At 39.0% G+C, this 14,346-nt stretch overlaps 1 long non-coding RNA gene across 1 annotated transcript; it reads right to left on the reverse strand.

Moving 5' to 3' along the window:
- Nucleotides 1–311: 311 nt before the first annotated feature.
- On the reverse strand, nt 312–7,336 carry LOC143722712 (uncharacterized). The gene is made up of 3 exons (XR_013196978.1): nt 7,294–7,336; nt 6,490–6,691; nt 312–596 (listed from the first exon to the last, which is right to left on the reverse strand). It is a non-coding gene; the product is annotated as an uncharacterized LOC143722712 (long non-coding RNA).
- Nucleotides 7,337–14,346: the final 7,010 nt, after the last annotated feature.

A 14,346-nucleotide genomic window follows, 5' to 3' on the forward strand; every position in this document is an offset into this window, starting at 1 on the left:
ATTTCTTCACATAAATATACAATGTTCGATATTCTATATTCTTCACATAAACGTGTGCATTTGTTAATGTTTCTCTCCGTATGTTGCATATACACATAATATATATAGCCTATATACACACACACACACACACACACACACACACACACACACACACACATATATATATATATATATATTTATTTATTTATTTTTATGTTGTGTATATAGACAGAGAGAAACATTATAAATTATAATATTTATAATCATAATTTTGGCAGTCTGATGTCTAATTAACATATACACACACATTAACAAATTCACACATGATATATAATTTACAATTTATTGGCAATGGGCAGAAGACAATTATTATAATAGACATTATTATATTTAATCCATATAATTGCAGTCAGTCTAAAAGGGAAATGCTGTTTTTGAAGGTCTCCCATGACTCTATGGATCTTTCTCAGTGTTTTTCCGCCGTGTTCTGCTATACAGTCTTGCTCTTTTTCTTTACTGCTGGGCTCAGCAGGGATGGAGGAGCCCGATGCACAAACGTGTGCTGGTTGCCACGGCAACAGCCTGGCATACTCTAGACACGCAGGGTAGGAGATCTGATGCATTTTTGAGTGTGTGTGTGTGTGTGAAGTAGACAGTGAGGGAAAGAGAGATAGTGAGACAAAGATCTAGGCAAAACAGAGTTTACATCACCTCCAGAATAATAAAACATCAACAGCACAGCATAAACCCCATACACTCTAGCTGTCTGCGAGTGAGAAGAACAACAGCACTGCGTTTATAAAAGCCATGTAAGGACATGCTGCCATGGGTGAGCTCCTCTAACTGCAATCTATCACCAGCCCTGCCTTTTGTTTGACTGAGATAAATGCTGTAGTTTCTAAGAGACTCGTATGTGATATCAAGGATTACCCATAACACAATATCTGCGCACATGAGTGGCGTTGGCACTGCTGCTGGGAATATCTGCTGTGAATGTGTTGTATGCAGACGCTGAAGGGGGCCGAAAGATGAAAGATTGATCTGACCTGTGAAAAATGCTCTCGCTTCACATAGGAGGAGAGAAAGTGAGACAGAGAGGATAAATGGAAATGCAGCATCTGTTATCAAGTAATTCTTCAAAGTGTCAGCCCATAATTTTAAACATTGTTATTTCATCTAGTTGGCATCATTTAAGCTCCACATCCCTCCCTCTCTTTTTTACCCTGAACCAAACACAAAGAAAAATAATTCACAGAAACTTAACCTCAGAGCTGCAGCACCCCCTATCTGTGCCACATCATATGGCAGCTCTGCTTTTGTGCCTATTATTGTTCTTTAGAAACAGTCATAAAGGTCTTACAGATTGGATAAAGAGAGAGAGAGACACAGAGAAAGAGAATTAAACCCAGCACACAAGCCTGTATGTGTGTAAATGAAAGCCATTACTTCAGGAATCACATCTGTGCTACAGACACTCGCACAATCTGCTAATTGCCCAAAAAAACATCATCCCACAGTGGCAGATCAACCCTTCAGCTGCAGAATAATTTACTTTCAGAGCGAGAAGAGCGACTAAAGGAATAGGAGACGTGGCAGATATCATTAACAGTGTTATATTTAAAAAATATAACAGAAAATCAAATCATTGCAAATGTAAATAAATTCTGTGAATTTTCAAAATGTATTTGATATGTCTCCCTTTTGCTTTAATGACAGCATTGAGCACTTGGTATTTATGTCCAGGTTTAAATTACACTATAAAAAAAGTACAAAGTACAAAAAAAGTACAATCAACTCAATTAATGTTTAAGTCATTTCAACTTAAATTACATTAAACTGACTTAAATAATTTGTTGAATCTTGTATAACTGGAAAATTGCTTAAAGGAGTCCTATTATGCTTTTCCACTTCTTCAATTTTAGTTAGTCTGTAATGTTGCTGTTTGAGCATAAAAAAGATCTTCAAGGTTACAAAGCTCAAAGTCCACTCCAAAGGGAGATATTTTATTTAGAATCCACTTTTCAAGAACTACATCGAATGGAACACACTTTTTCCAGATCTTATGAAGTCATAATGTTCCTCATTTAAATAATACTCCCCGCCCACGGAATACTCAATACTGCAAAAAGTTGGCAAGGCCTGGTTAAGCTGAGCTAGAGGAGATCAAGGGCCCTATTTAAACAATCTAAGTGCATGGTCTAATGAAGCGCAAGGCGCAAGTGCAGTTAGGGTGTGTCCGAATCCACTTTTGCTAGTTTAACGACGGGAACAATGTTCGGCACGCCAGACACATGGTCTAAAAGGGTTGCCTCTATTCTCTTAATGAGTAATGGGTGTGTTTTGGGCTTTACGTCCAATAAACCAATCAGAGTTTCATATCCCATTCCCTTTAAATGCCAGTTGCGCTCGCGCCATGGTGGATTCGCTATTTACATGACAGAATTTGATAGTGGAAAGACAGAATGTGTCTTCAGAGTGCAAACGGATGTGCTCGTGCTCAAAGTTAAAGCGCGCGAGCAGACCATCTACGGGACAAGCCAGATTCCACCATATCTTCATGTACACAATAATAATCTTTTATATTGTAATTATTTTTTTTTTAATATTTGGCATGTTTGTGTGCTGCTGCGCGTCCCTGTGTATTTAATAAGCAGAGTGTATGCACGTTGTGGACCCGCCTATAGGCACACATTACTAACGCGCCCTTCAAAAAAAAAAAATTTGACTAAAGCCATTGACTTTAGACCAGGTTTCAGTTGGTCAATGGAGCAGTCTATTTCAAGTCAGCCATCAGTGTGCCTGAACCTCTTTTTCAGACCAGCACACCCATGGGCGCACAGATTGGCACAAATGTATTTGCTATTTATAACAACGTGGCGCAGGACGTGAAAATGATAACTGCGTCAGGCTGAAACTAGGAAAAAATACTTGCGTCGCGCCTGGCGCTGCATTGTGCCAGTTATATATTATAGGGCCCTGACACATTTTTTAGATTTAGATTTTTTATTTTTAAAATTTATAAAAATTATTTTTTAACACTCTTCCTGAACATTATAACCTCAACGTTTGCCTGTGCGCTGCACATTTTATGGAGAACAGCTTCCAGAAGAGAGCACAATTCAGGCTATACGAACAAAAAGCTTCTCCTGAAAGATGTAGCCATTCCCATTTTGTTGAGACAATCTGTTGTTTATGGATCACAACTTGTAAGTATGTCTAATTATTAGTAGTTGTGTTTTCTATTAACACTTCCAAATGTAAGCTTAATGTAGTTGCTATAACTATGATGTAAAGCTTTGCCTCCGCAAGACTGCTAACTAACATTACAGTATTGATATAGTGTTTACTGTAGCTTTTGTAAGCTCTCGCTTTTGTAAGACTGTTCTCCGCCCCTTAGGAAAATTATCCATGATTTTTCGATCGATAGTTTTCTGACAAATATGATTAAATGGTTTATGATTAAATAACATAATATCACATATTACACACACACACACACACACACACACACACACACACACACACACACACACACACACACACACACACACACACACACACACACACACACACATATATATATATATACCACTCTGAAACGCCCTGTTAAATAAGTGCTTGTAAAGTCTGTGCTTGAAATCCGTTCTGGATGTTCCTCTTGTTTGTTAACATTGTCAGGGTCTGAATCAGGCTTGAATCGATTCGCCATTGTTAATATTTGCATCTGAGTAGAGCTCGCGGTTATGAAGGGGCGGAGCATTTCCCAAACACGCACTAAGTGCTGCCAATCACAACACACTGGGCCAGCTAACCAATCACAGCACATTTGGTATTGCAGAAGGAAGAGCTTCATTGAAAACGACGCGTTCAACCAGACTAGGGAGAGTGGAGCTGTAATAATGTAAAATATGTGAAAAAGAATGCATTTTTTGAACAATCAAGCATGAAAACATATTCTAATATGCCCCAAAAACAGCTCAAGACTTCATAAAAGGGGCCCACTTAAATTATTTTGATAAGTTACAGCACTGTAACATATGTTGTAAAAGCTCATTGATCACATAATTTTTCAAAGAGTAGATTATAAATCTCAAATTATCAACGCAACCTCAGACATTTCACTGCCACGTATGTTTGTACGTGGAAAACTAGCGTTTTCAAGCGTTTTCCAAAAGTTTCTCATCCACACTGAAATGTCGGAAAATGCTAAATTCACCTTACTCCGCATGCATAGACCCTCATAAAAGCTCACTGAGATGATACAGACTGACCAAGACATAATAAAGTTATCCCACAATTATTCTGGCATGGTCATTTTATTTAGCTAAATAAAACGCAGACTTCCCGCATGTTTTGCCGCAGGATAGCAAATGAGATTAAATTTTCTGTCATTTTTCCAGGACAGTGATATGAAGAGTGTGCAAAGTAATATTTTAGCAACTGTGTATAAGTGAATAGCACATAACAGGCACACAACCAGTATAAACATACATATATATCGGTTCAATATGAGTCACATGACTGAACATGCATCATCGTTTTCAAATGCCTCCATTTTGACAGTCCACACTACAACGAAATTTATCCACTTTGGAGAGCGTTTTCAAAAAGCTTTGTTTTTGTTGTTAAAAACGTCGTCTCAGTGTAGATGGAAGGCCAAAACGTTGAGAAAAAGATGATTTTTCAAACGAAAATGTATTAGTGTGGACAAGGCCTGAATGTTTGAGAGGAAAGACTGGGAATATCTGCCTTCACCTTTTCACTTGGCATCAAAATTAATGAGATGAAGCAGGCTGACCATTTACAACCCCTTGAGAAGAATTGATCTCCCCATAAATGTAAAAGGACACATTTTAATAATTTATCAATATCTTTTGAACCATACTGAACATTGCGATTCTGTAAAAAACTATGAATACTAAAGTTGGTTGTTCTAGCAAAGTGCTTATTAAATGGGACCATTATCCATGATTTGTAAATTACAAATACATTAAAGGCACACTATGCAGGAATTCTGTTTTTGTCAAACAGCGACCCCTAGAGTCACTGTGGAATACTTGCACTGTCGTAAATACCCCCTCCCCACCCCCCACACTGGTACCTGTTCGGTAGGATAGAAGCGTCGGGCATGCAACAGGCACAGATAGACTCCGAAGCTACTGCATACTGCATAGTCTACTGAACTACTGATGAAGGTAAAAGGATAATAATAACTATATGTCAAGTGTTAGACTACTTTATAATAATAAAGTAGCCTACCGCGTTTGATGGCTTATAACGTTTTTACATGATTGCTGCTAAATCACAAGTAAATAGCCTATAGTCTAGGATTACTGTATAATTTCATTTGTGTTTTTTGATTGTAATGTAAACATTACAAAATGCCAGATGACATCAATAAAGTTAAATGTACATCGCATTATTTCATAACATTCGCCGTTATGATGTCATTAGACATGATTATTGCAATTTATCATAATAGTTTGCAAATTGTGCTCGTTTACACTATTTACAACCTCTAGGCTTATTTGTGACCTGATAATTATGTGAGATATTGACAACTGTTCTCATGATAATCAACAATGGATGAATGAACAGCATCGTAAAAAATGACATACTACAAGCAAGCGCAACAACATACAATATAGAACGCAAACAAGTTTACAAATAAGATATATACTTACTAGTCAATCAACAAGATGCTGTTGCATCCAGTGCTGCTTTTTAGCTCGAGCCAACGAGTAAAATGCCCGACCGAGTGGGACTCTTGTCCGGTTCCTCACGCGGTCAGATTCTCTTTTCCTTTTCCTAGTTTCTTCCGACCGCGTTTCCTTTACTTTTTCCATCTTCGACTCGAGTATCACATCTGAAATGCACGCAAGTGTCTTCATGCTTCATGTTGTTGTTGATGTGTGTGACGTCGTTGCCGTAAAGCATTTCGTGATTCTCGCGAGATTTGTCGGGGGCGCTCCTCTCAAACTTGCATTGCTGGTTTTTCCAGCGGCGTCCCCCCCAAGCTTTACTACCAGGATGATTTGCCCTAATATGAGTTTGTTTACCACCAAAATGACTTTGAAGCTGCTATATTAAGGTCAAATTCTTGCATAGTGTGCCTTTAAAGCAATAGATACAGTGGCATGTAAGAAGATAACATGAATCATGACTAAATCACAGGAAAGTAGACTAATCTCAGCTGTGTGAACAAATTCAGGACAGGTTTCTTGTCTCAGCACTATTATCAGAATCTGGCAGCTGGACACACCGCAGGCAGATTTCCAAGTGAAGCTTGCTAATGACAGGAGAAATCAGTTGATGGGGATGAAATTGCTGTTTAAAAATACTCTGATAGAGATTAATAAAAGGGATAGACACTATATATATAGGGAAAAAATGAAGTCAATGTTGATGGCACAGAAAGCATAATTATTTCTTGCTAGTATTTCCACATATTTAAAATGAGCAAATGTAGAACAACAACAACAATATATATATAATCAAAACATTCACCTGTAGATGTGTTTTAGTTGATGATATGTAGACAGTCTACTTCACGGCAGATAAAATTCAGCACTCTTAGTTCTTCTCTTTCAGGTTCTTGAACACCATCCATAATTCATAAAGGCCGTTGAGCAGCTCGGCTCACCTGAGCCACAAAGACATCTTTAGTTCTGAACACTCTTTCCAGTCCATTGTCCGATCAAATCATCCTCTGGAGGAAAATACATGTAGACGCCTACAGTCATAACATGCACGAAGACAGTTGTATGGGTGACATGAAGGCAAAGCAATAATCTATTCTTAATTACTTCTCTCTCACAGGCCCTCTAAATGGAACAAAGCCAAAGCCACAAACTGCCTCTGGGCACCATCATCTGATCTCCCATTCCTCAAGTACAATGACCTTCATGGATGGTCACGCATGAGGCCTTATGGAATTGGTGGGACTATCCTGAATATTTAAGATTCTGAAGCACAGAGTACAATACAAAAAAACACCATAAATATGCTAGCACAATTGTGTAGTATTGAATAATTTAAGATATCTAAATGCTTCATAAATCCTAAATGAACTATTTAAAGCTAGTTAAAAATATAACATGCAAAGTAGCAATTATGGTGTATGTCATGACAGCTCTTGGAGTGTTTAGCATGGTAATGGATATGTTGATATATTTGGTCTTAGCAGAACAGATCTGCTACGCTGCTGCTGCTGCTGCAGAGTAAGTACGGGACTTAGGCCTACTACTGCCAATACATACATGATAAACTGCTGTGAGCAAGTAAGACATGCTGCTGCTGTACATGAATTACCTAAAGCAGATCTATTCAGGTGGAGCTGGGGAAGGTGAAGAGTTTCTGAAAGCGTGCTGCAAACCGCTACAGCAAATGCTGACAGTATTTGAAGACTGAGCAGCGACCTCATTGGCTAATGATACAGCAGGAACCAATCAGCTGTGCCCTATATAGAGAATGATGTGATTACAACCAGGTTGAGTTAAGAGCCTATCAGTCTGCGCCATCCCGAGTTTCATGACAGAACTTTGTATTTGTGTCCCAAGAAATGGAGGAAACCACAATCTCCAGCTACAGCAAATCTGATTGCATCTTATCAGTGAAACAACTAGGTGGAGTTCTATACAAATGCTATAAAATTTCAAATGAAGGAAGTTTCCTCTGTGTGTTTAAATATGTAGAAAATAACATACATCAGTTGAACAAAGGATGAAATAATGAAGTGATAATAAATATTTCTAATTACAAATTGTGCCTAAACACCTAAACACTTTAATTGGTCAAAATGCCTCCAGAATGTCTTTTATTCCTTTTGGCATGTGTCTCTCTCAGTGAATAGGTCATAATTGTTATTTCAATTGTTTCATTGGTTGCAAAGATGATTACACAAACAGGGAAGGTTAACTCAATGACCAGTGACCTCTGCTCAACTCTTTACACAGACAACCGTTACAGTTCCAACATTATTAAGCATCAAATTGTCACAAACGAGACTCCCGCGGTTCCTTCTGCTCACCACCAGAGGGAACCCTCTCCTGAATATTAAACCATTTGAACCACATTTCCCACATACCTGGCACTGTATATCTTGTACATGACTTTCATCAGTGGACTATTTAAGGTGCTCACAGACTCATTCTCATTGCAAAGTTTTGTATTTACCCTGGTGATCATCTCTGAGTGTTTATTCCCGTGTTTTGTCTTCCCGTGGATTACTTTTTGACTGTCTATTCTCGTCTTGATTCTTTGCTGCCTGCCCTGGACTATATTCTCTACTGGACGGATTTATGTGAGTCTGCCGCCTGCAAACCACCTTATGTCTGTTTCTGGATTACGAGTTGCCTTATCTCTACTGTTGTGTTTGTATAATTTCACAATTATAATAAAACTGCAAATGGATCCTCATTCTCCCTAAGCTTCATTACAGAAAACATCGCCAACAAACGATCCACCAGTTCTGGTTCAAATATCCACGGAGATTTCCACTCAAGCTAATTAACTCGGCATTCATCAACATCAGCTAACCCATTTAACTACAGTAACGGAGGAGCTCGTCAGGACGCTACAGAATTGCAAATGTCTCTTACGAACCCCGCACCTTCTCAACCGAACGTGAGTGTGGACGCGTGTGGTCGCCTGACTGTCGCCAACACACGAACCCCGAAGTAACTCCTCTTCGGTGAGTCCTTGTGTTCAAGCACATCACTCTAGTTCTTGTATCAAAGTACCTATAGTATTGTCTCTAGATGGCCATCATATATCCACAGCAGCTCTATTAGACTCAGGAGCAGCCAGGAACTTTATGTCTCATGAGTTTGCTCAACAACTACAACTCCCACTAATCTCTTGCAACTCTCAATTGGCAGTGGAAGCACTAGATGGATGGCCTCTTCGGTGATGGAAGGGTTCTGCACACCACCGTGGACCTTCAACAACAGACCGGGACCCTTTACACTGAGATAATTCACTTTTACATCATCACATCACCTCATAACCCGATAATTCTTGGACTCCCCGGCTACGTCAACATAATCCCCTCATTTCATGGAAAAAAAGGTCGGATCATCAAATGGGACCCGTCATGTCACTCCAACTGTTTAACTGGCAGCCCTTCACTCTCCATTCAAGCCGTTAAACTAAAGGACGAACCTGTTCTTTTCCCCACTCTTCCCATTGAATACTCCGACCTCGTCGAGGCTTTTAGCAAAACCAAGGCTATGGAACTTCCTCCTCACCACTCAAGTGACTGTTCCATCGAACTATTATCAGGGACAACACCACCAAAGGGTCGAATTTTCCCCCTATCACAACCCATAATCAGAAACCATGAAGAACTACATCGAGGAACTTTCGAATGGGTTCATCAGAGCATCTACGTCACATGCAGCCTCTGGCTTCTTCTTTGTTAAGAAAAAAGACGGTGGTCTACGCCCTTGTATCGACTACCGGGGTCTCAACGACATCACCGTCAAGTTTCGATACCCCTTACCTCTAGTACCAGCTGCTCTAGAATAACTCCGCAATGCCAAGTATTTTTCCAAACTAGACCTCCGCAGCACCTACAATCTCATTCGCATCCGGGATGAGCACTATGAATATTTGGTTATGCCTTTCGGGCTGTCCAACAGTTCTTCCGTATTTCAATCATTCATCAATGACGTCTTTCGGGACATGCTTGATCGTTGGGTTGTTGTTTACATCGATGACAATCTTATCTACTCCAACACCTATGAGGAACACGTGCAACACGTAAGAACAGTATTACAACGACTCATTGATTACCATTTATACACCAAACGTTCGCCTCTTCGCTTCAGGAGCCGCTCGCAGGCGGGGGGTTTGGGTGGGGTGGGATGTATGGGCTCTGTCACAAACGAGACTCCCGCGGTTCCTCCTGCTCAGCACCAGAGGGAACCCTCTCCTGAATATTAAACCATTTGAACCACATTTCCCACATACCTGGCAATGATTACCTTGCACCTGACTTTCATCAGTGGACGATTTAAGGTGCTCACAGACTCACCCTCATTGCAAATTGCACAGATTGACCCTGATTGTACTACCACGATTATAATAAAACTGCAAATGGATCCTCATTCTCCTGAAGCTTCATTGCGCAAATAAGCATATTAGAATGAATTCTGAAGGATCATGTGACACTGAAGACTGGAGTAATGATGCTAAAAATTCAGCTTTGCATCACATCAATAAATTATAATTTATAATATTTGAAAACATTACTGTTTTTACAGCAAACCTTTCCAACCCCAAACTTTTGAACAGTAATAATAAATAAAATAATGGATAAATACATCTTTTTTTCAATTCACAGCCCTAGTTACAATGCTACACTAAAAGTTTGGAGGGAAACACAAAGGCACAATTTCTCTGTGCACTGCCTTCAAGCTGTCAGAATCAATTGCCTTGAAACAGCAGAGTCTCCTAGCCAGGGAATGTCTTTCACCGGCATGGACAACTTCATGGCTGACATCCAGAGATGTTTCCCAAGAGGTAATGAGCCAAGCTGTCAGAATGAAAGGAGACGGATAGGAAGAGACAAACCAAAGAGAGTAAGAAAGAAATAAACAGAAATAATAGATGGATAGTGCAATAAAACAGAAGTTTTTTTTCTTGAAACGGTTTGTAAGAAATCCCGGATGAATGTTAATAGAGCTCAGGGGCGTCTGGTTTCCACGTCCGTGTCAGTCATGTTTAGGCTTATTCTGGGTCTGTAACTCTGTATACAGTCACTAACTGGAAGTCATCCACAGTATCTGTGTTCAATACAGTAGATCAATATTCTGTTTCTACTGATCATCAGTAATGGTGCTTTTAAATGGTACTGGATACAGATCAGTGATACTCTTCAATTATAGAAATTTTACATAAAGAAATAAATAGGCCTACAGCTCCGACATGCCACTTCCTTTCACACAACACGGCATGGAAGATCAAGATTATACAGTTTTGGTCAGAATTATTGGCACCCCTGGTAAATATGATCAGCGATGTTTATCCTTTCGATCTTTCATTCAAAAATTCGCAAAAATCTAACCTTTCCTTGAAGTAAAAAAATTCTGAGTGGGTGGAAAATCACATTATGAAATAAATGTTTTTCTCCTAAACACATTGGCCAGAATTATTGGTACCCCTGGAATTTTTTTGAGTAAAATATCTCTGAAGTATATATATATATATATATATATATATATATATATATATATATATATATATATATATATATACTTAATATAATATAATATTCCCATTTTAGCACACCAGGGTGACTAGGAACATGAAATAGTCTAGTTATGACTTCTTGTTTCACAGTAGTTTAAATATGATGAAACACAAAGGCCAAATTCCCTTAATCATCCATCACAACGAGTAAAACCAAAGAATATAGTTCTGATGTTCAGGAAAAGATTGTTGAGCTTCACAAAATAGAAAGTGGCTGTAAGAAAATAGCTAAAGAATTGAAAATTCTAATTTCCACCATCAGGGCAAAAATTAAGAAGTTCCAATCAACTAAAGATGTTATGAATCTGCCAGGAAGAGGACGTGTGTCTATATTGTCTTAATGCACGGTGAGGAGGAGAGTTTGAGTGACCAAAGACTCTTCAAGGATCACAGATGGAGAACTGCAGAGATTAGTTGAGTCTTGGGGTCAAAAAAATCAAACAACCCCTATCACCACATGTTGTTTGGAAGGGTATCAAGACAATTCCTCCTCGCTCATCCAAAAACAAACTCAGCATAATGAGTTGGAACTTCAAAAGGGACTGGATTCTATTGTCAGATGAAACTAAAAAAAGAGCTTTTGGCAGCAAACCCACCAGATGGGTTTGGTGCAAACAGGGATAAAAAGTACCCAATGGCCATGATTAAATATGGTAAATGGTAAATGGACTGCATTTATATAGCGCTTTCACAGACCCAATGGCCACCAAAGTGCTTTACATATTGCCTCACATTCACCCATTCACTCACTCATTCATACACCGACGGCGGTGTCAGCCATGCAAGGCGCCATCCAGCTCGTCGGGAGCAGCTGGGGTTAGGTGTCTTGCTCATGGACACCTCGACACTTGGTCAGGTGGAACCGGGGATCAAACCACCAACCTTTCGGTTTGTAGACAACCTACAAATATACCGCTGGATCTTTAATGTTGTGGGTCTATTTTGTTTGGTCTATTGCTAGAGTCCTGGACATAGTTCAGATACATGATATCATGGATTCTAGAAAATACAAACAGATAAAAAATCAAAACCTGACAACCTCTGCTAGAAATCTTATAATGGGCTCTGGTTGGATCTTCCATCAGGACAATGATCCAAAACAAAGATAAAAATCTACACAAAAATGTGTTTCAGAGCCCAAAATGAAGTTTCTGCCATGACCGTCCCAGTTCCCTGACCTTATGAGTGGAGTGAACTGAAGAGGAGAAGCACCAACATGGATCTGGAAATCTACAGGATCTGGAGAGATTCTGTATGGAGGAATGGTCTCTGATCTCCTGTCAGGTGTTCTCCAAACTCATCAGGCATTATATAAGAATACTCAGAGCTGTTATCTTGGCAAAGGAGGTTGCGAAAAGTATTTAATAAAAGGGTGCCAATAATTATGGCCAACGTGTTTTGGAAAAAAACATTTATTTCATAATGTGATTTTCCCTCCGCTTGCAATTACTGCCATCTTTGTTCATATTTACCAGGGGTACCAATAATCCTGACCACAACTGTACCTGAACTCTATACCTGATGACAACCCCCATATATATATATGTGTGCAAAAACTCTTTTTGTATGTGCAACAATTTTTAGTTTTTCACTTGTCTTCTGTATGAGTACAGATCTTCTTTGCTCGGAATTTTATAAGATTTACAATTTCAACAGCTCCAATTTGAGCCTGTTCTTAAATGTAAACGCATGAAAATAAAGTTGCTGATTCGGCAGGTTCGGAGAGAGAGAGAGAGAGGATTTTGGATGATTTACTGCAGATACGTTTGCACAGATGCTGTGAGCTTCTCTGAAACACCCAACTGGAAACATCTAACAGAGCTACAGCATACAATAAGAGAGAGAATTTGAGAGAATGTCATTGAGTTACTCAGATGTGGGAATAAGCTACCTCTTAAGTCATTATCAAGCTTCTCTCAAGATTTTACATTTTAAAGACTCTTCATTCTTTGATGTAAGTCGACAAGTTCAGTCATTCTGTGATTTAGGTTCCTAATGAGAAACAGCTGTGGATGTGCTCATATGCATTGCTTTGTTCTTAAAAGGAAGGGAATTGTACTTGACTGCATGTGATATTAATCTCAATAGAATATTAAACGTGTTTCCATTAATCTTACAATGCAAGTCTATGGAGCAAAACAAGCCAGTTGCCAGTTTACTGCCTTATGTATTTAATAGGAGTTAAAACATAAAATCACCTACTAACCATGCTAAGCTAAATTTAATCACACTTGTGATTAAATACTTATACTTCATATAATGTGCATTTAATGTTTATTCAGGTGCTATGCTTTGCCCCATATACTTCCATTTTAAATGCATTATTATTATTTTTGTAGAAATGTTGGGATGAGTTGAGAACCCACAACCTTACTTTTAAGACACAGAATGACAATTCCAGCGACCTGACACAACAAAGTTTGGGTACTCCAATTATAATAAACAAATAAAGCTGTCTACAGTGACATCAGTTATAGATAATTAATTTAACATGAGGGCAATAGGAGTGATTTACTCCGATTTACTCTGTTTACAAGTCTAATAGCAGCTATTAAGCACCTGCGGTATCAGTTGAGTTTAGAGAGCTGGAAGGCCGTCAGTGACAGCAGACAGTGAAGTGAACAGTCTGTGCTGTGATTGGGGTTGAAGATATCCAGCTGCTCTCATGTTCATATGCACCTCTCTCTCTCTCTCTCTCTCTCTCTCTCTCTCTCTCTCTCTCTCTCTCTCTCTCTCTCTCTCTCGCCCCTCTTCTTCCTTTATACCCTATTTCACTATATCAGCCTAATTTTCAGTTTCAGATCTCCTTAGACTCCAACTGAGGGAGAAAATCAGAGGGGAAAGTGAAAGATGTGATGTGTAATGGGGCTTTTTCCTCCTCATCTTTGAAACTGGGGTTATGGGAATATCACCTCTCTTGTTGACACCCTGTTCTGGGGAAATGAATGGGAAACTCCACTAGAGACTTACTGGGGATTACCTGGATACAAGTGTCTAGACAGAAAAGATATAAAAAGGAGAGCAAACAGAGAAAAAGGCTCACACAGGTCTCTGCATCAATATTGTTTATACAGGGTTTTGCATTACAATTTTACAAGACTGTTTTCTTTA

Source organism: Siphateles boraxobius, unplaced genomic scaffold (assembly GCF_051911475.1).
Source record: "Siphateles boraxobius isolate OS27281-9 unplaced genomic scaffold, OSU_SipBor_1 68, whole genome shotgun sequence".
Classification (NCBI taxonomy): Eukaryota; Metazoa; Chordata; class Actinopteri; order Cypriniformes; family Leuciscidae; genus Siphateles; species Siphateles boraxobius.